This window comes from Pristiophorus japonicus, unplaced genomic scaffold (assembly GCF_044704955.1).
Source record: "Pristiophorus japonicus isolate sPriJap1 unplaced genomic scaffold, sPriJap1.hap1 HAP1_SCAFFOLD_46, whole genome shotgun sequence".
NCBI classification, from domain to species: domain Eukaryota; kingdom Metazoa; phylum Chordata; class Chondrichthyes; family Pristiophoridae; genus Pristiophorus; species Pristiophorus japonicus.
Window position 1 is genome coordinate 3,545,960 of NW_027254363.1, and position 27,586 is coordinate 3,573,545.

Sequence of the window (27,586 nt, forward strand, 5' to 3'; positions counted from 1 at the left end):
CAATTTTCCAACGACAGATATTAGGTTAACTGGTCTATAGTTTCCTGCTGTTTGCCTCCCTTCTTTTTTATATGGGGACTAAACATTTTCAGGTTTCCAATCAGCTGGGATCTCTCCAGACGCCAGTGAATTTTGGTAGATTGCAAACAATATCTCTGCAGCATCTTCTTTTAAGACCCGAGGCTGCAGACAATCAGCTCCAATAGACGTGGCTGGCTTTAGTTCCATTATTTTACTGAACTCATTTTCTTCAGTGATAGTGATTGTATTAATTTACTCCTCAATATAGGCCCTTAATTATCTATTATTGGGATATTCTTAGTGTCTTCTACCGTGAATACCGGTACAAAATATGTGTTCAAAGTCTCTCCCATTTTCCTGCTCCCCATTATTTATTTCCTGGTCTCAACCTCTTGCGCAATTCTCTTCATTTTTATATAACTGTAGAATCTCTTAATATCTGTTTATATATTTCTTGTTTCTTTACTCTCATAATCCATGTTCACTCTATTACTTTTTCAGTCGTCCTTTGCTGTTATTTTTAAATAATCTGGCCTTCCACTAACCTTGCCTACATTGTATGCCATTGTTTTAAATTTGATACCATCCTTTACTTCGTTAATTTGCCACGGTTGCTTCTCCCTTCTCTTAATGTCTTTCCTTCTGACTGGAATATATTGTTGTGGAGAGTTAGGAAATATCAACTTAAATATCCGCCATTGCTCATCAACATTCTTACACTTTAATCTATTTTACCTATCAACTTTAGCCAACTTTGCATAGCTTTGGAAGCGACTTTATTTAAGATCATTCTGTTAAGAATCAATCCATTGGTCTCAAATGTTGCAGTAATCAACATCATAAATTATCGGATAGGAGTTAAATCATTCCACAGAAATCTACAGCGGCTTTTGAAGAAAGTTCACATAAACTTTCATATTTACAGCATGGTTAAAAAAAAAACTCAATTAAAATTCTGTTACAACAATCAATTACCTGTGATTTTTTTAATTACACTTGAGTGTCTCCAATTTAGATTCACATCTTTTTGTGAGTTGTTATTGTGTTAAATGCAACGGTTTTTGCGTCTCTGATTATTCGAATGTAATTAACGGTATCTATATTGTTATTTAATGCATTGGGCTGGAGGATCTGTGTTAGTTATCAATGTATTTTTGAGCGCTTCAAATGTTCAGTCTGGCCTGAATCGACCATCTCATATCCCCGAAGTGGGAGACGGCAAACTATCTGTGACATTCGATTTCAACGTTTGCTTTAATTAACCATGCTTATATTTATAAAATGTGATGTTCAGAAGATAACTACTCAAGTTACATTAGACTTTCTGAAGCAGCAAATGTTTCACATACGCTCTCTGCTAGATCCCGAGCTAGCCTTACTCACTCCAATACCTCCTTAGCGTCATTAATACATCCTGAGCTTCCCTTACTATCTCTGATACCTACTAAGTGTGGATTACCCGCTCTGATATTCTCTGAGGTCCCTTAATTTCTCCAAAATATTTTGAGAGTCAGTTATCTCTGATATCTACTGAGAACCGTCATAATCACATGACACAATTTCAGAAACCCTTCAATTGCCAAAGATCCTCTGAGATCCCCTTGCTCTCAGAATCCACAATAGGAAATTATGAGACTCCACGATACCGTGAGCAAAGTCTATTTTGAATGTCTGGGAGAAGGATAATGCAGGGAGAAATGGCTGACTTTACAGCTGGTGTGTAGGAACGTTAATTTAGAACTTGTGTTTGAGAAGAGCACAGAAACCTTCAGCTAGGACTTGCGCCCTTGCGGCAAGTTTTGAGTTCTCTGGTAAACTGCTATAATGAAAGCACAAAATTATGAACGGAAAGTGCTGGCAACATTCAGCAGCTCAGGCATCATCGGTGGAGAAATATTGATTTTCCCAGGACCTCACTTCCACTTTGATTTCTACTTCACGTAGTTCATGTCTTACAATTCCAATCACCCCGTGGAATTAAAATTTGTGGATGGAATTCGGACTTTGCTGTTTTGCACAAATAGATTAAGGGAGCAAAATAAAACTCTCCCACTGCGGCTTCGGCAAGGATGGAACTCAGACGGAGGAATCTTGAATGAGTAGCAAAAAGCAAATAACAATATTATTCAATGCAAAAACGATATAATTGGAAGCCACACACAGTCGATTAGCGGCACATCACCTTAACCTGTCAGCCACCTTGACCCGTGAACACAGCTCAGGAAGCTCTTTTATTTCCTTCTTTCTCAATGCAAAGGCCTGGACTCAAATGAAGCAACGGGAGAGCAAGTTTTCAATTATCTATCACCAGCATCATATGAATTGACTTTGGCATTGCCGCGTGGCTGAGCAGTCGAAGGCGCTGGATTTATGTTCCAGTTCCCGAGAGGGTCTGTGTTAGAAACCCATCGCTGTCATAGTTTGCTTTATATTGGTGTTTTTAAACGAACTCAGAGTTGCAATGTTAAAACGAAAAAAATAAAAATTGCTGGAAAATTTAGTAAGGTATCGAATGAGACAAACTCTTCACAAAAAAAACTATTTTTGAAATCGGCGTCGTTCGTCGCAAAATTGATTTTTTAATTCATTCCTGGGATGTGGGTATCGCTGGCAAGGTCAGCACTTATTGCCCATCTCTCATTGTCCTTGAGAAGGTGATGGTAATCGACATTTTCTCGAGGCCTCCTTTTCTGAAACTTCCAGGCAATCTGCAGAATAACTTTGGAATAGGTCAGCCGTCCCAGCATGCCTTCTTGAAGTACATCAATATTCCAGGTCTCTCCCAAAACCTTTTGTTTCCTCAGAACTGATATTTAAATCTCCGAAACCCTTTTGCAAGCGATCACTTAGAAGTGGGAAATGAAGTTTGACGGGAGCGGAAAAACCGCCCCGCTCGCTGTGAGCAACCCGACTCCTCAGACTACCACTGCCATTTATAGGTTTTTCGGCGTTTTTTTGATTTGAACAATTAGGCAGATGTTGGCAATTGTGCTGCAAGAAACAAATTAAAACCGTTGAGGTGTTAGGGCTTGGGAGCGGCTTTGTGGTGCAATGGGTATTGCATTGACCATTTATATAATTCTATTATATAGACACATTCAAAGGTTATCGGCTCAAATTTTAGGCAGGGTTTGGTGTTTAGGACACCGGAAGTGAACATGTGGAGCAAAACCTCATATGTCTTCTTTCCGGCCGCACTGTTTCGAGAATCGGACCAATGAAAGAGACACAAAATAACTAAAAACTTCCGAAGCCCGCAAACTTTACGTCTTTAGCAAAACGCGCTGCCAACTGCGCTATTCCGGCAATTCCAATTCAATGACCCACAGCAATGAATGAGTTGTAGGTGTGCTGCAAAGGTTCCTCACCGAAACATGATTAAGTAACAACACGGGTCGAACGCGAACCCACAACCTTTGAATGATTGTTTGAAGTTTAGCAAGAAATCTAATGTGCTACAGATTGCGACACAGAGCCGAATAGAGTATACGTTTCTGAATTACTGACTTTGTGCTTCATGTTAGTGAATGTAAGATTTGATATGTTTTGAAGGTATCTCTGCAACATTTAACCTCTGTGTTTTTAGCAACGCATTAATGAGAGAACAAGGCACATTGGTCCGAGAAACCCGTTTTCTAAACGTGAAAAAATGACTGTTTACTGTGAAGAGTTTTGATTTATTCGGAAGGACATCTTCTTTAAAAGCCGCCGCGATACAGGTGTGATACGATCACGCAGTCTTATAATCTGGAGTCAGACGGATACAATCCTGTTGTGTCTCAAATACCCCCACACGTTGAGGCACAAGTTCTACATAGTGGCACTTTGAGACATCGCTTCCTTAATTCTAACTTTGTGACACATGAAGGTTTTCCAATCCCCGCCAGCTCCCGCGGGATATAAGGCAACCATGTGAAGCAGCATTCTCTGTCAGGTTCCATATCCCGCTCACTTCTGCCGCCTGCTGCCAATGATCGACAACTAATCCAATTGTCGAGATAGGGCGCAGAGAATCATCAGAGAAAGTGGCATGATCTCAACATACAAATTCGAGGGACAGCATCAGGGGAACAGGTAATGTTCTGGGGTGTGGAGTTCAGTCAGAGTTGCAAACAAATAGGTGAAAGATAGAGAGAAATATTTTCCGTAGTGGGAATGTCCAATTCAATGGGAGCTACACGTAAAATTAAATAAAAACCTGTCCAAGGATGATGAAAGGAATCGATTTGCTCACAGAAGTTAGGGAAATCTAGGAACTTCCTCCCCTAATAATCGTTGATGCTGGGGGTCGATTGACAATTTCAAACTAGTGATTGATAGATTGTTGTTCGACAAGGTTATGAAGGTGTATGGAATCATCGCACAGACCATCCCTGATCTAATTAAATGTCGGAGCAAGCTTGAGAGGTTGAATAGCCACCTCCTGTTTCTATTTTCATATGACCGTAACAGGACAGAAACAGAACCAGCTGCAAATACACGTTGCATTTTATTCATATTTAACAGCAAAATAACCATGCCACTCGCAATGATGCTGTCGTCAGAGAAGAACTCCCCCGACTTTCCTGTGGTTCTCTTGCCTCTCTCGCCCCTTCATCCCACACGCTGCATGTTTTTAAACCTTGTTTTAAGTCTGCTGCTCTGAGCCAGTGCATTCTGCAGTCTCACAACTCTTTCTGCAAATATAGTTTCACTGCATGCTTCCATGTTTATTGTTATGAATCTCGTTGTTGTGAAATGGGACTGCTTCGGACATCGAATTAAAAGATGCCTTATTGGAAACACGTTGGCGTCATAATCTCGTTCGCACAGAACTGAATCTAAATCGTTCAAGTTGGAATATTGTATTTTCTGGATCACAATAAAGAATATCTTGTTATAAATGTTGGCTCCTTAGTTCCCTGGTGTCAGAGGAGGAATTGTCTGCGTCGTTCATTTATTTCACGTTAGAGACAAACATAGGTATCCATTCAGAATCAACGCACAAATTGACATCGAGATAAATGCAGCGAGAGATACAGGCAGCATTGGCACACATGGCGGAATAGACAAGAGAGATGCTTAAATACAAAATGGACTCAAACTCTAAATGGAAGTGACAGGTGGCTGATAGATATGAGTGATTGGAGGCGCTAGACCAAAGGCGTGGTTTGACTCTGTGGCTCAACGAGTCAAAGCGCCTATCTGGTAAACAAAAGATTCTCGGTTTGACTCACAGCGGGGCTGGCACTTACTATCTTCATGATTCACAAAGGGTGAGTTTCTTGCCATGGGAAAGAGCTGCAATCGTTTTTAACGTAACTGGGGTTGCACTAGTTCCCATTCTGGATTAAGGCCCTATTCAGTGCGTGGCCTTGGTCGCATACCACTGCTGCTATAATTTCGGACGGGGTCGAATTTGGCCTCATCAAAAAACTATATATTTTCTGACCAGCGCCGTGTGTAACTTTGCTGCAGTCAACAGAAAACCGTTGTAGCTGATGTGTGGCGCCGTGATCGTATAGTGGTTAGTACTCTGTGTTGTGGCCGCAGCAACCTCGGTTCGAATCCGAGTCATGGCACATCTCGCTTTATTTATTTTATTCACTACAGCACCTGCTGATAGAACACAGCCAAACATCTATCCTTACTAAATGAAACAGATATTACGTTTTTAGCGTTGGAAACATATTTACTCCTTCAAACCCATCTCTTCTCCCAGCTTTTTCTACCTTCCACAATCAACTCACATTAACTCACCGGGCGAAACATCTTTTTTTCCGTTCTGAATCTGTCTCAAAACCGACCATTTCAGAAAGTCGCTCACTTGAACTAACGGAAGGCCCTTTGCTTACAGAAGCTGATTGTACATTTTCAATATTGTCGATTTGGGTGCACTGGCAGGACCAGCGGCGAAGTCACGTTGTCACAGGTGAATTCTGTTTGGATGCAAAAATAATGAACAGGTTGGCTGATCGTGTTGCGACACTAGGTGAGCGACTTGATAACGCGATGGAAAATGAATCCATTGTATTCTGCACACGTGGGTCCGGTCCCATCCTCGTTGGTAGTGTGTTAAATATTTGATGCATGTGGTTCTTTTGTCAATCACTGAAAAATCTTATACAAATTCACCTTTTTTCCCTAGCTTGCTACACTCAGCTCATGACATGTCTCAAATTACTCATATATACTTTAATGGGAAAATAAGGCAAGAGAATACACAATAAATTGTAGAAAACTAAGATGTGTAGTGGAACAAATGGACCTTGGAGTGCAGGTCCACAGGTCCATGAACGTTGCAGGCCTGGTCGAGAACGTGGTTGATAAGGCATATGTAATACTTGCTTTTACCAGTGGATGCATAGTATTCAAGAGCAGGGGGGTTATGCTTGAACTACATACAACACTAGTTAGGCCACCACTAGAGTCCTGTTTCAGCACATTACAGGAAAGATGTAATTGCATTGGAGAGAATACAGAGGAGATTTACGAGAATGATGCCTGGACCAGAGAACTTGAGCTGCGAGGAAAGATTAGATAGGCTGTGTTAGTTGTCTGTGGAAAAGAGGAGGCTGAGGAGAGACGATATTCATGCATATACAATTGTAAGTGGACTAGGTAGAGGTTTAAGGGCGGACCTATTTCCATTAGCAGTGCATTCAACAAAGAGGAGGCATGGATTTATTGTAATTGATTGGAGGCTTAGAGGTGATTTGTGGGGATTATTTTTCACACAAAGGGTTCAGTAGCACACCGCTGAAAGGATAGTCGAGGCAGATTCCCTGCCCACGTTTCAAAAAAGTACTTGGATTTGCCCTTAAAGTGTCGTTAGCTACAAGATTTCGGAACAAGAGCTGGAAAGTCGGATGAGGCTCGTTAGCTCTTGTTCGGCAAACGTGGAAACGATGGGCCGGAATGGCCTCCTTCTATTCTATGAAATGCAATGATTCGATAATATGCATTGGTGTAAAGAGAATTGTGAACTTTTTCAGAGCCACTATTATGATAAAAAAATGTTTCACGTAAAGATAAACATATATTGAATTACTGAACAGAAGCATTGCAAAGTGGGTCCGCACATACGCAGGTAAACAACATGTGCTTTCGATTACATCACATTAAATATTCGGTAATCACAACTGTAATCGCGCTCCATTGAAACAGACACAAACATAGAATGATCCCGGACTGAGAGCATACCCATTCTACACACACACATAATGATCCCGGAATGAGACAATATCCCTTTTATACACACACAGAATGATCCGGGACTGAGAGAACATCCCTTTTACACACACACAGAATGATCCGGGACTGAGAGAATATCCCTTTTACACACACATAGAATGATCCCGGACTGAGAGAATATCCCTTTTACACACACACAGAATGTTCCGGGGCTGAGAGAATATCCCTTTTACACACACATAGAATGATCCGGGACTGAGAGAATATCCCTTTTACACACACATAGAATGATCCAGGACTGAGAGAATATCCCTTTTACACACACATAGAATGAAGCCGGACTGAGAGATTATCCCTTTTGCACACACATAGAATGATACCGGACTGAGAGAATATCCCTTTTACACATACATAGAATTATCCAGGACTGAGAGAATATCCCTTTTACACACACATAGAATGATACCGGACTGAGAGAATATCCCTTTTACACACACATAGAATGATACCGGACTGAGAGAATATCCCTTTTACACATACATAGAATTATCCAGGACTGAGAGAATATCCCTTTTACACACACATAGAATGATACCGGACTGAGAGAATATCCCTTTGACACACACACAGAATGATCCGGGACTGAGAGAATATCCCTTTTACACACATATAGAATGATCCGGGACTGAGAGAATATCCCTTTTACACACACAGAGAATGATGCCGGACTGAGAGATTATCCCTTTTACACACACACAGAATGATCCAGGACTGAGATAATATCCCTTTTACACACACATAGAATGATGCCGGACTGAGAGATTATCCCTTTTACACACACACAGAATGATCCAGGACTGAGATAATATCCCTTTTACACACACATAGAATGATCCGGGACAGAGAGAATATCCATTTTACACACACACAGAATGATCCGGGTCTGAGAGAATATCCTTTTTACACAAACATAGAATGATCCAGGACTGAGAGAATATCCATTTTACACACACACAGAATGATCCGGGTCTGAGAGAATATCCATTTTACACACACACAGAATGATCCGGGACTGAGAGAATATCCTTTTTACACAAACATAGAATGATCCAGGACTGAGAGAATATCCATTTTACACACACACAGAATGATCCGGGTCTGAGAGAATATCCCTTTTACACACACACAGAATGATCCCGGACTGAGAGAATATCCTTTTTACACACACACAGAATGTTCCGGGACTGAGAGAATATCCATTTTACACACACACAGAATGATCCCGGACTGAGAGAATATCCTTTTACACACACACAGAATGATCCGGGACTGAGAGAATATCCTTTTTACACAAACATAGAATGATCCAGGACTGAGAGAATATCCATTTTACACACACATAGAATGATCCGGGACTGAGAGAATATCCCTTTTACACACACACAGAATGATCCCGGACTGAGAGAACATCCATTTTACACACATATAGAATGATCCGGGACTGAGAGAATATCCCTTTTACACACACACATAATGATCCCGGACTGAGAGAATATCCCTTTTACACACACATAGAATGATCCGGGTCAGAGAGAATATCCCTTTGACACACACACAGAATGATCCAGGACTGAGAGAATATCTCTTTTACACACACACAGAATGATCCAGGACTGAGAGAATATCCCTTTTACACACACAGAGAATGATGCCGGACTGAGAGATTATCCCTTTTACACACACACAGAATGATCCAGGACTGAGATAATATCCCTTTTACACACACACAGAATGATACCGGACTGAGAGCATATCCCTTTTACACACACACAGAATGATCCAGGACTGAGAGAATATCCCTTTTACACACACACAGAATGATTAGGGACAGAGGGCACATTCATTTTACGCATACACAGAATGATCCGGGACAGAGAATATATCCCTTTTAAACAGGCAAAGAAAGATCCAGGATAGACAGCACATCCCATTAAAACAGGCACAGAATGATCCGGGACAGAGAATATCCCTTTTACACACACACAAAATGATCCCGGATTGAGAGCACTTCCCTTCTACACAGGCACAGAATGACCCGGGACAGAGAAAATATCCATTTTAAAAAGGCAAAGAAAGATCCAGGACAGATAGCACATCCCATTTCGACAGACACAGAATGATCCGGGACTGAGAGCACAACCCTTTTAAACAGACACAGCATGATCCGGGACTGACAGCACATCTCTTTTTAACAGACACAGAATGGCCCAGGACTTACAACAGATCCCTTTTAAACAGACACAGCGTGATCCGGGACTGAAAGCACACAGCTTTTTAAATTATAAAAAGCCCCTTATGTTCAGGCTTACTACTCTTTTTGGCAATATTATTAATCTCTCCATTGAAATAATACGATCTTTAATTTCTCTTGATAGCCACGATTGGAACATTTTTAGTTTTGTGTTATTATTCCTTCAAGGAATGTACATTGTAGCGAATGATCACATTTTCTTGAAATGCTTGCCATCAAACGTTAATTGGATAACATTTGATAGGAATGAATTGCAGGACTATGTTGAAAGTCTAGGGAGTGGGTCTAATTTTATAGCATTTTCACAAAGCCGGCTGAGTCATGATGGGACAAAAAGTCTCCTTCATTTCTGTCACTCTCGGATACTCATCCTCTACCTTCGTGTGGTTCGTTTAGTCCTGTGGGAAACGGATAATAATGTTCTGCACGTGACTTCAGATTAAAACATTGAGCAAACGATTGGGAACATTAACGGACTCAGAAACATTCAATGGCTCTTCAAAATCTCGGGTCAGTGGACTTGCTAAACTATTAACATTTGAGATAATTATGGGCTGTTCGGAACAACAGGACATCCTCAGGGCACTTGTATGAAAGCGCGGACAGGAGTTGAACCCACATTTTCCGGTTTACAGGACGGCGACATCACCACTTGATAACGAACCCTCTCATCCACAGCACTGATGTTATTTTTTTCTGAAGCAACTTACTATGGATGCTGGGAATTGGAAATGCAACCGAAATTGCTGAACATATTCAGCAGGACAAGCAGCATTAGTGAAGCGAGAAACAGAGATAATGTTTCAAGCCGATGATATTTCATCAAAACTGTCAGAAGTTGAAGGCGTAACAGGTTTTAAGCAGGTACTTAAGCAGGGAGAGGTGGAGGGGAGGAAAGAACAAAAAGGAAGGCCTGTAACATGGTGGAAAGCAGGAAAGATTTCATGACAAAGCGATAGTGCATGATAATGGGACACTGCAAGAAACAAATATGCGTTTAGAGAAAGGGTAAGCGTTAATAGCAAGAGCATTACTAACAGCTACTGTCCGAGAAAATGGGAGCAGTGGTTAGAATCTGAAATTGTTGAATTCAACTTTGAGCCCGGAAGGCTGTAAAGTGCCGAATGGAAAGATGAGCTGCTGTTCCTCGATCTTACGTTGAGCTTCATCGGAACAGTGTAGGAGGACGGGACAGGCGACCGAAAGTTTGGGGTTTTCGTTGCGGACTGAATGAGCTGCTTGGTAAAGTGCTCACCTAGTATGTGCCTGGTCGCCCCAATGCAGAGGAGATTTCAGTCGATACAGTACACTATGTTGAAAGAAGTACAAGTACGTTGTTTCACCTATACTGGCCTGAACTGTGTGAAGGGAGGAGGAAATCGCCAGGTGTTGCTTCTTCTGCGCTTGCACGGGAAGGTGCTGTGGGAAGAAAAGCTTTGTTGGTGGTGATTGGATAGTGGACCAGGGCGTGCCGGATAGACTGGTCCCTTTGGACTGTTGAAAAGAGAGGGGAGAGTAAGATGTGTTTAATGGTGGAACCACGATGGATGTGTCAGCAATGGGGGAGGATGATACGTTAAATGTGGCGGTTAGTGGGGTGAATGTTAAGCACAAGTGGAACTTATTGTGGTTCTGCGAGGGAGGAGAAGGGATGAGAGCAGAAGTGCGGGAAATGTGCCGGACAAGGTCGAGGGTCATGTGCACTCGGGTTGAGGGTTTTTCTTGCTGGAGAATCATTTGGCCTCATATCGGTAGCACTTTTATTGACTTTGCCATCGTCAGGACACATACGATGGAGATGGAGAAACTGGGAGAATGGAATAGAGTACTTATAGAAAGCGAGTGGGAAAAAGTGTAATTAAGGTAGCTGTGGGAATCAGTGGGGTTATAGTAGATACTGGTCGGCCGACTCTCCCCAGCAATGGACGTAGCGAAATGAGGAGGGGAAGGGAAGAGTCGGAGATGGGCAATGTGAAGGGCAGGGAAGGGTGGAAATTTAAAGCAAAGTTGACTAAACGTATTTTTCACTGCGAAAGCTGGAAATGGCACAAATAAAATCATCAATGTTCCAGAAAACGAGGTGATGGATGGGACCTGAGTAGAACTAGAACAAAGAATGTTGCACTTATACCATTGATATAGAGGCATAACTAGGCCGCATGCGGGTTACCATCGCAACAAATTTAATTTGGAATAAATGTGTGGAATCACAGAAGAAGTTGTCCAATGCCAGTTTAAATCAAGTTCCACCAGGCGGATGAATTGATGATGGATGGAAATTGGTTGAGCGTCCTTTCAATAAAGAAGTGGAGGAGCCTCAAGCCGTCCTGGTGGGGAATGGATGACCAGAGTGATTGGACGACCATAGTGATGGGGAGAATGAGAGTCAGGAAACTGAAAAGTAAATGATGTTACTTTTATTCTACAGCAGCTTTGCAATTACTGGCATTATCAATGGATTGGTATTTGGTGTGGAATGAATTTGCTGAATTGTCGAAAATTGCAATTTTTGCTTCAATCGTCAGGATGACTGAGTGAGTAATACGTTTTGGATTGAAAATCAAATTTGCGAATGTCGGCATCAGTTTGAGCTCAAGTATTAGCAGATGGTGTCTATTACGATAACTTGTTAAAATGTTATAATCATTGGAAAGGAAGTTTCTGTATTTATATTTTACATTTCCAGGAAGCGCTCCTACATTTACAAGAGGTGCTCAGCCGATTCATGGAAAGTAAAAGCAGGGGTCGTTGAACCCTCGAGTCGTTCAGTGAGATAAGTTTTGAAATTATCTTCACTTCATCCATCTGCTTTGACTCCAAATCAATTCCTACCAGTATCCAGCAAAAATCTATCAATCTCAGCTTTAAATTAGCAATTTAGTTGACAAATAAACCGGAGATGAGATGAGAAGAGTATTGAATTATTCTCCAATTAGTTCAGGTTTGGACAGCATTACCTGAACTGTTGGTTGGCACAGATACGATCAGAACTTTCTTAAGTATATAAGAACATAAGAATAAGGGGCAGGAGTATTATGCACCCTCGAGCCTTCTGCTCCACTGAATAAGATCGTGGATAATCTAATCAAGGACTCAGCTCTAATTCCCTGCCCGCTCCCCATAACCCTTTACTCCCTGATCATTCAAAAATGTGTCTAACTCCGATTTCATATATTTATTGACCCAACCTCCATGGCTCTCTGGGAGAGAGAATTCCATAGATTTAAAACGAACTGAGAAAAGAAGTTTCTTCTGATCTCAGTTTTAAATCTACATAAACGACTGGGAAGAAGGGACCGAGTGTAACGTAGCCACGGTTGCTGACGATGAAAATGTGGAATGAAAAGCAATGTATGAGTATAATGTTGGAACAAAGAAATGGCGGGCCAATTGAACAAGTACTTTGGTTCGGTATTCACTGAGGAGGACACAAACAACCTTCCGGATATAAAAGGGGTCGGAGGGTCTAGTAAGGAGGAGGAACTGAGGGAAATCCTTATTAGTCGGGAAATTGTGTTGGGGAAATTGATGGGATTGAAGGCCGATAAATCCCCAGGGCCTGATGGACTGCATCCCAGAGTACTTAAGGAGGTGGCCTTGGAAATAGTGGATGCATTGACAGTCATTTTCCAACATTCCATTGACTCTGGATCAGTTCCTATGGAGTGGAGGGTAGCCAATGTAACCCCACTTTTTAAAAAAGGAGGGAGAGAGAAAACAGGGAATTACAGAGCGGTCAGCCTGACATCGGTAGTGGCTAAAATGATGGAATCAATTATTAAGGATGCCATCGCAGTGCATTTAGAAAGAAGTAATATGATAGGTCCAAGTCAGCATGGATTTGTGAAAGGGAAATCATGCTTGACAAATCTTCTGGAATTTTTTGAAGATGTTTCCAGTAGAGTGGACAAGGGAGAACCAGTTGATGTGGTATATTTGGACTTTCAGAAGGCTTTCGACAAGGTCCCACACAAGAGATTAATGTGCAAAGTTAAAGCACACGGGATTGGGGGTAGTGTGCTGACATGGATTGAGAACTGGTTGTCAGACAGGAAGCAAAGAGTAGGAGTAAATGGGGACTTTTCAGATTGGCAGGCAGTGACTAGTGGGGTACCGCAAGGTTCTGTGCTGGGGCCCCAGCTGTTTACACTGTACATTAATGATTTAGACGAGGGGATAAATGTAGTATCTCCAAATTTGCGGATGACACTAAGTTGGGTGGCAGTGTGAGCTGCAAGGAGGATTCTATGAGGCTGCAGAGCGACTTGGATAGGTTCGGTGAGTGGGCAAATGCATGGCAGATGAAATATAATGTTGATAAATTTGAGGTTATCCCCTTTGGTTGTAAAAACAGAGAGACAGACTATTATCTGAAAAGTGACAGATTAGGAAAAGGGCAGGTGCAAAGAGACCTGGGTGTCATGGTACATCAGTCATTGAAGGTTGGCATGCAGGTACAGCAGGCGGTTAAGAAAGCAAAAGGCATGTTGGCCTTCATAGCGAGGGGATTTGAGTACAAGGGCAGGGAGGTGTTGCTACAATTGTACAGGGCCTTGGTGAGGCCACACCTGCAGTATTGTGTACAGTTTTGGTCTCCTAACCTGACGAAGGACATTCTTGCTATTGAGGGAGTGCAGCGAAGGTTCACCAGACTGATTCCCGGGATGGCGGGACTGACCTATCAAGAAAGACTGGATCAACTGGGATTGTATTCACTGGAGTTCAGAAGAATGAGAGGAGACCTCATAGAAACGTTTAAAATTCTGACGGTGTTAGACAGGTTAGATGCAGGAAGAATGTTCCCAATGTTGGGGAAGTCCAGAACCAGGGGTCACAGTCTAAGGATAAGGGGGAAACCATTTAGGACCGAGATGAGGAGGAATTTCTTCACACAGAGAGTGGTGAACCTATGGAATTCTCTACCACAGAAAGTTGTTGAGGCCAATTCACTAAATATATTCAAAAAGGAGTTAGATGAAGTCCTTACTACTAGGAGAATCAAGGGGTATGGTGAGAAAGCAGGAATGGGGTACTGAAGTCGCATGTTCAGCCATGAACTCATCGAATGGCGGTGCAGGCTAGAAGGGCTGAATGCCCTACTCCTGCACCTATTTTCTATGTTTCTATGTTTCTAAGTGTGAGGTCATGCAATTTGACAGAAAAAACTTTGACAGAAAAGAACAAGCTATTATTTAAATGGAGAAATATTGCAACGTGCTGCAGTACAGCGGGAACTATGAGTACTTGTGTATGAAACACAAAAGGTTAGTATGCAGCTGCAGCAAATAATCAGGAAGGCCAATGGAATCATGGCGTTTATTACAAAGGAGATGGAGTATAACAACAGGGAAGTCTTGCTACAGCTATATCGGGTATTGTGAGGCCACACCTGAAATACAGTGTATAGTTTTGGTTTCCATATTTACGAAAGGATACTTGCTTTGGAGGCAATTCAGATAAGGTTCAATGGGTTCATTCGGAGATGAGGGGGTTGATCTATGATGAAAGATTGAGGAGGTTCAGCCATTACTCATTGGAATTCAGAAGAATGAGAGATGATCTTATCAAAACGTATACGTTTATGAGGGGGCTTGACAAGATGGATGCAAAGAGGAGGTTTCCATTGATAGGGAAGACTAGAACTAGGGGGCAACATCTTAGAAAAAGCGGGCACCCATTTAAAACAGAGATGAGGAGGAATTTCCTCTTTCAGAGGGTTGTAAATTTGTGGAATTCGCCGCCTCAGAGCGCTGTGGAAGCCGGGACGTTGAATAAATATAAGTCAGAGACAGTTTCTTAACCAATAAGGGATTACGGGCTTATGGGGAGCGGGCAGGAAAGTGAAACTGAGTCCATGATCCGATCAGCAATTATCGTATTAAATGGTGGTGCAGAATCGATGGGCTGTATGGCTTATTCCTGCTCATCTTTCACATGTTCTTATGTTCTTATAAATGGGCGGTCCGTTATTCTAAGTCTTTGTCCCCTAGTTTTAGTTTCCTGTATGTGTGCGAATATGCTCAGTGCATCCATCTTGTCGAGCGTCCTCATTATCTTATACGTTTCCATTAGATTACCTCTCATTCTTCTGAATTCCCGTGTGGATAGTGCCAACCTACTGAACCTATCTTCTTAAGTCAACCCTCCCCATCTCCGAAATCGACTTAGTGAAACCTCTCTGAACAATCTCCAAGTATATCCTTCCTTAAATACGGAGACTAAAACTGTACGCAATACTCCAGGTGTGGCCTCACTAATATGCGATACAATTGTAGCAGGTCTAATCTGCCTTTATAAAGCATCTTACTTGCAATAAACGCATATTCCATTTGCTTTCCTGATTAAGTGCTGCACATGCACACTAATTTTTGTATTTCTTGCACAAGGACCCTCAGGTGTCCCTGTACTGCAGCACTTTGCAACTTTTCTCCTTTTAAATTATAATTTGCTTTTCTATTCTTTCTGCCACAGTTGGTAACGTCACATTTTCACACATTATATTGCAACTGCCAAACTGTTGCCCACTCACTTAGCCTGTCTATATCTCTTTGCAGATTTATTTTGTCCTCCTCAGAATTATTTGCTTTCCTACCCATCTTTGTATCATCAGCAAATTTAGCTCCGTTACACTCGGTCCTTTCATGCAAGTCATTAGTATAGATTGTAAATATTTGTGGACCCAGCACCGATACCTGCGTCACCCCAGTAGTCATTGTTTGCCAACTGGAGAATTACGCATTTATCCCGACGCTCTGTTTTCTGTTATTTAGCAAAGCCTCTATCCATGCTAATATTTTACTCCCAACCCCATGAGCTATTATCTTGTGCAGTAACCTCTTATATGGCACATTATCGAATGCCTTCTGGAAATCCAAATACACCACATCTACTGGTTGCCCCTTATCCATACGCTACATCCTCAAAAATTTCAGCAAATTTGTTTAACATGACTTCCTTTTCATCAAACCATGCTGATGCTGCTTGATTGAATCATGCGTTTCCAAATGTACTGCTACTGCTTCCTTAATAATGGACTCCAGCATTTTCGCAACGGCAGATGTTAGGCTAACTGGTATATAGTTTCCTGCTTTTTGCTTGACTCGTATTTTAGGGGCGTTACATTTGCGGTTTTCCTATCCACTGGGACCACTCCAGAAAAAGGGAATTTTGAGAAATTATAACGAATGCATTCACTACCTCTGCAACCACTTCTCATAAGACCCTAGGATGTAAGCCATCAGGTCCAGGGGACTTGTCTGCCTTCAGGGCAATTATTTTACTAGTGCTACTTCCTTCGTGATAGTGATAGTATTAATTCATCCCTGCCTATACCCGCTTGATTATCCACTATTGGGTTGTTTTTAGTGTCATATGCATTAAAGACCAATACAAAATATGTGTTCAACATCTCTGCGATTTCCCTGTTCTCCAATATTCATTCCCCAGTGTCATCATCCAAGGGGCCAACATTCACATTAGCAACTCTTTTCCTTTTTATGTATTTGTAGAAACTCTTAAAATCTGTTTTTATATTTCGTGCTCGTTTAATTTCATAATCTATCTTCCCCCTTTTATAATGTATTTAATCGTTCTCTGCTGGCTTAAAAAAATTCCCAATGCGCTGCTCTCGTCTCCCACAAGTCTTGGCCACATTGTATGCCTTTGATTTCAATATGATACACTCCGTTATTTCCTTAGATTGACGCCTTTAAGTTATCCCTTCTCTCACAGCCTTTCCTTCTCATTGGGTCATGTTTTGTTCCATGTTATAAAATATCTCCTTAAATATCTCATTACACAGTACTAGATCTAAGATAGCCTGCTCCCGGTAGAAATAAACTCTCCCGGATACAATCCATGAACGCCTCCTCAAGTCTAGCTTGGCCAATTAGGTTGATCCAGTAAATATGAAGGTTAAAAGCCTCTATCATTATTGCCGTTTCTTTTTTCCAAGCTTCTATTATTTCTTGATTTATACTCCGTCAAACCGTGTAACCACTGTTAGGGGGCCTATAGACTATGCCCAGACACGACTTTTTGCCGTTATTTTTCTTATCTCCATCCAAACTGATTCAACCTCTTGACCCTCCGAGCCAATATCGTTTCTCACAAACGCACTGATACCATCTTTTATTAACAATGTTAACCCACCTACTTTCCCTTTTTGTCTGTCCTTCCGAAATGTCAAATACCCCTGAATAATTAGTTTCCAGTCCTGGTCACCTTGCAAACTCGTCTCTGTAATTACTATCAGATCGTACTCATTTGTATCTATTTGTTCCGTCAACTCATCTTTTTTGTTATGAATGCTACGTGCATTTGGACAAAAACTTTTTAAATTTGTTTTTTAAACTTATTTCCTGCTTGTTTCCTCTGTCCTACAAACTAACTTTCTACCTTTTTGCTTTTTAATTCCAACTCGACTCCCCTTCCTATTGAATCTATTCTAAGGTTCCCATCCCCCTGCCAAACAAATTTAAACCCTCCCCAGCCTGCCGCCACTCGAGGTTATTGGTCCCGGCTCTGTTGAGGGGCAACCCGTCCCGCTTGTACAGGTACAAACTCCGCCAAAAGCAGTCCAGATGTCTCAGGGAACTAAAGCCCTCCCCCGTGCACTATCACTCCAGCAATGCATTCACTTGCTCTATCCTCCTTTTTTTGTACTCACGAGTTCGTGGCACCTGGAGTATTCCGGAGATTACTACCTTTCAGATCCTGCACTGTAACTTCTCTCGCAGCCTCCCAAACTCTGCCTGCAGGACTTAACCCTTCTTTCTACCTATGTCATTGGTAACGATATGGACAATGACCGCTGACTGATCACCCTTCTCCATCAGAAAGTCCTGCAGCCGCTCGGTGACATCCTTGCCTCCAGGAAGGCAACATATTATTCTGCTGCAGAAACGCCTGTCTGCTCCCCTGATTATTGAAACCCCGACCATTATAGCTCTTCCATTCTTCTCTCTCCTCCCCTGTGCAGCTGAACCACCTTCGGTGCCGTGGATTTGGATCTGGTTCCACGCTGTTGGCGAGAGAGATGGACTCGGGGGCTCGTGCACTACCTGCCTGGACCTCCTATTCTGTCTGCTGATCAGCCACTCCCACTTTACCTGACCACCTCTAGAAGGGAATTGGGTAAATAGTTGATGGTGAACAGTTTGCAGGGCTCTGGAGAAAGTGTCTCATGGGATGCTACAATCCTTTCTCTCAGTGAGCTTGTGTTTTCATCTGTAAACCTCAGTTCACGGATTTCATTCCCGGTCCTGCCGGCAGGGATTTTCTCACATTTAGTGTGCTGGTTCTGTTTTTCTCTCTCTATCATTTATTCTAATTCTCCCTGACTCTAACTTCCTTTCCAGGTGTCAGTCTCGCTTTATGTCTATCTCAGTTGCAGTCAATTTATGTAAGCTTTTCTCATTGAGGATCTGTTTATCCGTCCAAATATGACTTTCTCTCTGTCACTCTCTCCATCGCTCCCCACTTCAGTTTACTCCATACCTTATGCGTTATCACTTTAAGCGCTGGTTCAGTCTGAGCTTGCTGATACTGGGTGGTTGACGTGCATTTTAACATTATTCATTCAAAAATGTTCATTGTTGACGGGAAGATTACATGTTCTGTGGGTTAAAGCAACGGGGTTTCTTTTCTAGTTACAGACGGTCAGTTCAATGCGTTATTGCCGACGTGGTGTGCTTTTGCGGTTCAGCTTTTCACCCTCCTCAGTTAAAAACAAGGCATATATCCTCCCACGTTTGTAGATTATGCAGACGTGTAGTTTGCTCTGCGCTCAAAACTAAATTTTGAGTCTGCAAGCGATTTGCCGAATTTCCAAGCACTGCACTGCAGCGTGCCCATGACCAGAATGGCCGAGATGTTAATGCGTTGGAATTAAAATCCAATTGATGTGTTTCTGCTCCTGGTAAATATTCAAACAACTGGCTTGGCAATTAGACTTAATGCTTGTTTGTTATGAAAGCGTGGAAGCGGTCCATAACCTCTGCAATTAATATATTTTAATTCACCCTTCAAGACAACGTTTCTTTATTTATAATAGGTGTTCTGCCAATTGCCTGAACATCGGAACAGGATTACACCATTCCGCCCCTTGTGCCTGTTCGCCATTCTGTTAATTCTGGGGTGAGCTCCATCGTAACTCCATCCACCAACATTGGCTCCACATCATTTCAACCTGTGAATCGCAAAACTTATAAACATAAAATTAACATTTTTAATTATGCTAGTATGTCCTGCCTTTTGTAGAAGATATATCCATCACACTTTGCGTGAAGAAGATTTTCCTAACGTGTCTGTCGAATGTCCTCCCTCTGATTTTAACATTATGTCCCCTTGTCAAAACTCCCCCACGAACGGTGAAAAAATCTTTATCTCTATCTATCTTATGAATTCGTTTCAAAACCTTAAAAATCTCTATCAAATCGACACTTAACCTTCTATATTCCATGGAGTACAGACCTAGTTTACGTGATCTCTCCTCATAATTTAACCCGTGGCATTCTGGTAACATTCTGGTGAGTATGAATAGTGCACATTCCAATCTAGCGTATCATTTCTAAGGGGCCGTGCCCATAAGGGGACGAGATATAATGGATAGAAACGGCTTATTTCCCTTAGCAGAGTGCTCAACAACCAGCGGGCATACGTTTATAGTAATTGGAGAAGGTTTTCAGGAGATGTGATGGGAAATTTCCACACGAAGATAGTTGTGGTACTCTAAAACACACTGCCTTAAGGAATGCTAGAGGCAGAAATCTGTTGCACCTTTAAATCGTATTTGCATGCGCAGCTGAAGGGCCTTAACGTGCAGGGTTATGGACCTAGAGCTGGAAAGTGGTATTAGGCTGGATAACCGTGGCACGGAAAGGATGGGCCGAAATTGCCTCCTTTCATGCTGTAAACGTGTATGAATCTATTATATTCTATAACTTAGAGGAGTCCAGATATAATCTAACTACATCTCTGTACAGTTGAAGAAAAACTTCCATTGCTTTATAGTCCAACCCGTAGTTATTAAGCCTAACATGCCTTAGTTGTTTTGAATATATTTGTAAATTGCAGCTGCATTTTAGCGGTATGTGCGCTTGGACTGTGACCACTTTGGAACTCCATCCCTCCGAGCTGTGCTCCATTTAATTAGTACTCGGATCTAAACTTTGTGATCTATAATGGATGACCACACAATTTCCCGTTTAGAATCTATCTGCCACTGAATTGTCCGTTCATTTAATATATCAATATATCTTTATAAGTATACGCTAACTTCTGAACTAATTACTATATCACCAATATTTGCATCATCGGCAAACTAGGATATATGGCTGCCTGTTGTGCCATCTTAATCTTTAAGAAATATAGAATGAAACAATTTTTTTAACACTGACACTTCAAAACGTGCCATGCTTTGAAGCCCTGGTAGGGTCTGTCGGAAGAGGAAGTTAGGAGTAAGATTTGAGGTCGATGACCCATGTGATCCTACAAATATACATCATGCAACTGTGCACTGTTTTCGAACAGTAACAGCACGAGGTTGCATTCCCGTAGCATTTTCACGAACATAGAATGACCCAATTGCCCGCCTTTGCTCAGTTTGAGTTCCGACAAGACCCCCAGCCTCCAGACATCATTACAGCCTTGGTCCAAATATGGCCAAAAGTGACTAATTCTAAAATGAGGGGAGAGTGATTGTCCTTGACATCAAATCAGTATTTGACCGAATGTTTCATCAAGGAGGTTTGTAACGTTGAAGTCATTGCTGGGTTGATCTCCACTGCTGGAGACATACTTAGCATAAAAGAAGGTGATTGTGGTTTTTCGACGCCAATCATCTCAGCCCAGGATATCGATGCAGGAGTTCATCATCACCTGCTTCATTAATGACCTGCCGACCATCATAAGGTCAGACGTGGGCATGATCGATGAAGATTTATTTTTCCAACTCGAGTATCAACTCCGCAGATGTTAATGCGTTGGAATTAAAATCCAATTGATGTGTTTCTGCTCCTGGTAAATATTCAAACAACTGGCTTGGCAATTAGACTTAATGCTTGTTTGTTATGAAAGCGTGGAAGCGGTCCATAACCTCTGCAATTAATATATTTTAATTCACCCTTCAAGACAACGTTTCTTTATTTATAATAGGTGTTCTGCCAATTGCCTGAACATCGGAACAGGATTACACCATTCCGCCCCTTGTGCCTGTTCGCCATTCTGTTAATTCTGGGGTGAGCTCCATCGTAACTCCATCCACCTACATTGGCTCCACATCATTTCAACCTGTGAATCGCAAAACTTATAAACATAAAATTAACATTTTTAATTATGCTAGTATGTCCTGCCTTTTGTAGAAGATATATCCATCACACTTTGCGTGAAGAAGATTTTCCTAACGTGTCTGTCGAATGTCCTCCCTCTGATTTTAACATTATGTCCCCTTGTCAAAACTCCCCCACGAACGGTGAAAAAATCTTTATCTCTATCTATCTTATGAATTCGTTTCAAAACCTTAAAAATCTCTATCAAATCGACACTTAACCTTCTATATTCCATGGAGTACAGACCTAGTTTACGTGATCTCTCCTCATAATTTAACCCGTGGCATCCTGGTAACATTCTGGTGAGTATGAATAGTGCACATTCCAATCTAGCGTATCATTTCTAAGGGGCCGTGCCCATAAGGGGACGAGATATAATGGATAGAAACGGCTTATTTCCCTTAGCAGAGTGCTCAACAACCAGCGGGCATACGTTTATAGTAATTGGAGAAGGTTTGCAGGAGATGTGATGGGAAATTTCCACACGAAGATAGTTGTGGTACTCTAAAACACACTGCCTTAAGGAATGCTAGAGGCAGAAATCTGTTGCACCTTTAAATCGTATTTGCATGCGCAGCTGAAGGGCCTTAACGTGCAGGGTTATGGACCTAGAGCTGGAAAGTGGTATTAGGCTGGATAACCGTGGCACGGAAAGGATGGGCCGAAATTGCCTCCTTTCATGCTGTAAACGTGTATGAATCTATTATATTCTATAACTTAGAGGAGTCCAGATATAATCTAACTACATCTCTGTACAGTTGAAGAAAAACTTCCATTGCTTTATAGTCCAACCCGTAGTTATTAAGCCTAACATGCCATTAGTTGTTTTGAATATATTTGTAAATTGCAACTGCATTTTAGCGGTATGTGCGCTTGGACTGTGACCACTTTGGAACTCCATCCCTCCGAGCTGTGCTCCATTTAATTAGTACTCGGATCTAAACTTTGTGATCTATAATGGATGACCACACAATTTCCCGTTTAGAATCTATCTGCCACTGAATTGTCCGTTCATTTAATATATCAATATATCTTTATAAGTATACGCTAACTTCTGAACTAATTACTATATCACCAATATTTGCATCATCGGCAAACTAGGATATATGGCTGCCTGTTGTGCCATCTTAATCTTTAAGAAATATAGAATGAAACAATTTTTTTAACACTGACACTTCAAAACGTGCCATGCTTTGAAGCCCTGGTAGGGTCTGTCGGAAGAGGAAGTTAGGAGTAAGATTTGAGGTCGATGACCCATGTGATCCTACAAATATACATCATGCAACTGTGCACTGTTTTCGAACAGTAACAGCACGAGGTTGCATTCCCGTAGCATTTTCACGAACATAGAATGACCCAATTGCCCGCCTTTGCTCAGTTTGAGTTCCGACAAGACCCCCAGCCTCCAGACATCATTACAGCCTTGGTCCAAATATGGCCAAAAGTGACTAATTCTAAAATGAGGGGAGAGTGATTGTCCTTGACATCAAATCAGTATTTGATCGAATGTTTCATCAAGGAGGTTTCTAACGTTGAAGTCATTGCTGGGTTGATCTCCACTGCTGGAGACATACTTAGCATAAAAGAAGGTGATTGTGGTTTTTCGACGCCAATCATCTCAGCCCAGGATATCGATGCAGGAGTTCATCATCACCTGCTTCATTAATGACCTGCCGACCATCATAAGGTCAGAAGTGGGCATGATCGATGAAGATTTATTTTTCCAACTCGAGTATCAACTCCGCAGATGTTAATGCGTTGGAATTAAAATCCAATTGATGTGTTTCTGCTCCTGGTAAATATTCAAACAACTGGCTTGGCAATTAGACTTAATGCTTGTTTGTTATGAAAGCGTGGAAGCGGTCCATAACCTCTGCAATTAATATATTTTAATTCACCCTTCAAGACAACGTTTCTTTATTTATAATAGGTGTTCTGCCAATTGCCTGAACATCGGAACAGGATTACACCATTCCGCCCCTTGTGCCTGTTCGCCATTCTGTTAATTCTGGGGTGAGCTCCATCGTAACTCCATCCACCTACATTGGCTCCACATCATTTCAACCTGTGAATCGCAAAACTTATAAACATAAAATTAACATTTTTAATTATGCTAGTATGTCCTACCTTTTGTAGAAGATATATCCATCACACTTTGCGTGAAGAAGATTTTCCTAACGTGTCTGTCGAATGTCCTCCCTCTGATTTTAACATTATGTCCCCTTGTCAAAACTCCCCCACGAACGGTGAAAAAATCTTTATCTCTATCTATCTTATGAATTCGTTTCAAAACCTTAAAAATCTCTATCAAATCGACACTTAACCTTCTATATTCCATGGAGTACAGACCTAGTTTACGTGATCTCTCCTCATAATTTAACCCGTGGCATCCTGGTAACATTCTGGTGAGTATGAATAGTGCACATTCCAATCTAGCGTATCATTTCTAAGGGGCCGTGCCCATAAGGGGACGAGATATAATGGATAGAAACGGCTTATTTCCCTTAGCAGAGTGCTCAACAACCAGCGGGCATACGTTTATAGTAATTGGAGAAGGTTTGCAGGAGATGTGATGGGAAATTTCCACACGAAGATAGTTGTGGTACTCTAAAACACACTGCCTTAAGGAATGCTAGAGGCAGAAATCTGTTGCACCTTTAAATCGTATTTGCATGCGCAGCTGAAGGGCCTTAACGTGCAGGGTTATGGACCTAGAGCTGGAAAGTGGTATTAGGCTGGATAACCGTGGCACGGAAAGGATGGGCCGAAATTGCCTCCTTTCATGCTGTAAACGTGTATGAATCTATTATATTCTATAACTTAGAGGAGTCCAGATATAATCTAACTACATCTCTGTACAGTTGAAGAAAAACTTCCATTGCTTTATAGTCCAACCCGTAGTTATTAAGCCTAACATGCCATTAGTTGTTTTGAATATATTTGTAAATTGCAACTGCATTTTAGCGGTATGTGCGCTTGGACTGTGACCACTTTGGAACTCCATCCCTCCGAGCTGTGCTCCATTTAATTAGTACTCGGATCTAAACTTTGTGATCTATAATGGATGACCACACAATTTCCCGTTTAGAATCTATCTGCCACTGAATTGTCCGTTCATTTAATATATCAATATATCTTTATAAGTATACGCTAACTTCTGAACTAATTACTATATCACCAATATTTGCATCATCGGCAAACTAGGATATATGGCTGCCTGTTGTGCCATCTTAATCTTTAAGAAATATAGAATGAAACAATTTTTTTAACACTGACACTTCAAAACGTGCCATGCTTTGAAGCCCTGGTAGGGTCTGTCGGAAGAGGAAGTTAGGAGTAAGATTTGAGGTCGATGACCCATGTGATCCTACAAATATACATCATGCAACTGTGCACTGTTTTCGAACAGTAACAGCACGAGGTTGCATTCCCGTAGCATTTTCACGAACATAGAATGACCCAATTGCCCGCCTTTGCTCAGTTTGAGTTCCGACAAGACCCCCAGCCTCCAGACATCATTACAGCCTTGGTCCAAATATGGCCAAAAGTGACTAATTCTAAAATGAGGGGAGAGTGATTGTCCTTGACATCAAATCAGTATTTGACCGAATGTTTCATCAAGGAGGTTTCTAACGTTGAAGTCATTGCTGGGTTGATCTCCACTGCTGGAGACATACTTAGCATAAAAGAAGGTGATTGTGGTTTTTCGACGCCAATCATCTCAGCCCAGGATATCGATGCAGGAGTTCATCATCACCTGCTTCATTAATGACCTGCCGACCATCATAAGGTCAGAAGTGGGCATGATCGATGAAGATTTATTTTTCCAACTCGAGTATCAACTCCGCAGATAATGAAACAGGAAATATATCGAATTCCAATATTGTGCCTGGGTGAAAATCTTGGAACTCATTCTACAACAGCACATTGGTAGTGCCATCACCTCACTGAATCATGGAACCATGGAAATTTACAGCACAGAAGGAAACTATTTAGCCCTTCGCGTTCTTGCTGCTGGACAAAGTACACTCTTGCCAAATCCAATTTATAGCTCTTGGACCAGAGCCATCAAGTGCATATCCAAGTACTGCAGTGGTTCACAAAGTTTGTTCATCACTACCTTCTCAAACCCTATTAGCGTTGGGCAATAAATATCAGCCTTGCTAGCTACTCAATTAATATTTTATTAAAATGTGCTTTGCAGAAAATGAAGTAGATCTTGAAGTGTAGTCACTGGATGTACTATTGCGCAATACGGCAGCCAATTACCACACAGCAAGATCCCATCGATGGTGCGATACAGATACGAGCAGGACACAAAGGAGCATTCCCCACCTCATGGAATCATAGAATTGTGGACGTTTTCCGCAGAGAAGGAGGGCATTCGGCCGATCCTGTCTCCGCCAATCAAAAGAGCTATTAAGCCTAATCTCACGTCCCAGCTCTTGATCTGTAGCGTTGCATATTAGGGCAATTCAATCCCTTTACAAGTACTGCTTAAATGTGATGCGATTGTGTCTCCACCAACTTTTCAGTCAGTGAGTTCAAGACCCAAATTCACCTCTGGGTGAAAATTTTTCTCTCGACTCTCGTGTAATCCTTTTATCAATTACTTTAAATCTATGCCCCTTGGTTATTGACCTCTCTGCTCAGGGTTAAAGATGTTTCTTATGCACACTATATGGGCCCCACATAAAGTTAAACACCTCAATTATGTCACCCATTATCCTGATCTGTTCCGACGAAAACAACTCCAATCTTTCCCCATAACCAAATCAATCCAGTCTTGGGAACATCCAGAGCAAAACAAAGGAAACAGATGTAAGTGTAGGAGAATTGTTTGTTTTTAAGCTGTGAGTTGTTGTGATTTGTAATGCACTGCCTGAAAGTGTGGTGAACCATCGAGTCATCGATTCATAGAATTGTTAGAGCACAGCAGAAGACAATTCGCCCCGTCGAGCCCGTGCTGACACTCAGCAAGTCTCACCACCCTGTCATTTCCCTGTTGCACTACAGATTCAATTGTAAACCTCAAAATGGAATTATATAAATGCTTGAAGAGGCATATTTTGCAGGGCGTTGTGGAAAGAGCTGGGAACAATTGGATAGCTCGTTCAAGAGTACGATGGACCAAGTACTCTCCATCGGTAATGTATGATTTTATGAAATGTTTTATGTTAGTTTCATATAAATTACGGTGATCATTTGCCCGTTGCACTATCCCACTTTATATTTTTTACATGCGTCTATGCTTCGACAACGGAATTGAAATTAATTGGGATTCGGTAGCAATGCGACGAAAATCACGTAGCCCAGTGGTAAGGTGTTGGTCTTATAAACCGAATATCATGGATTCGACCCCCATTTACACATGTTTTATATTTGTGTGTAATGCTTTGTTATTTCCAATGAATTTGGATGTCCGTGCGGGAAATTTAAACTATATTTGTGTATCTATCTGTGACATGTAAATAAAATTGTGTGGAACCTCGATAATCAAATTATTTGTGCTCATCTCTGCGTTATTATAAATGTATTTGTTTTTATCTCTGTTTTCTTTCTGAATTTTTCTCTAAGTATCTCTGTGCTGCAATTGTCTTTACTTTTATTTGCGAGGTGATTACAAGTAACATAGATGCAAAGATTGACACAGAATATACATTTATAACGCACACAGATGATCCATAATACAATTATAAATAACTTTGTTGCATTCAAATATATAAACACTAACACAGATATACAAAATATA

General features: G+C 41.4%; 1 non-coding gene across 1 annotated transcript; it reads left to right on the forward strand.

Moving 5' to 3' along the window:
- Positions 1-5,510: 5,510 nt before the first annotated feature.
- trnah-gug (transfer RNA histidin (anticodon GUG)) lies at positions 5,511-5,582 on the forward strand. Its single transcript has one exon. It is a non-coding gene; the product is annotated as a tRNA-His (tRNA).
- Positions 5,583-27,586: the final 22,004 nt, after the last annotated feature.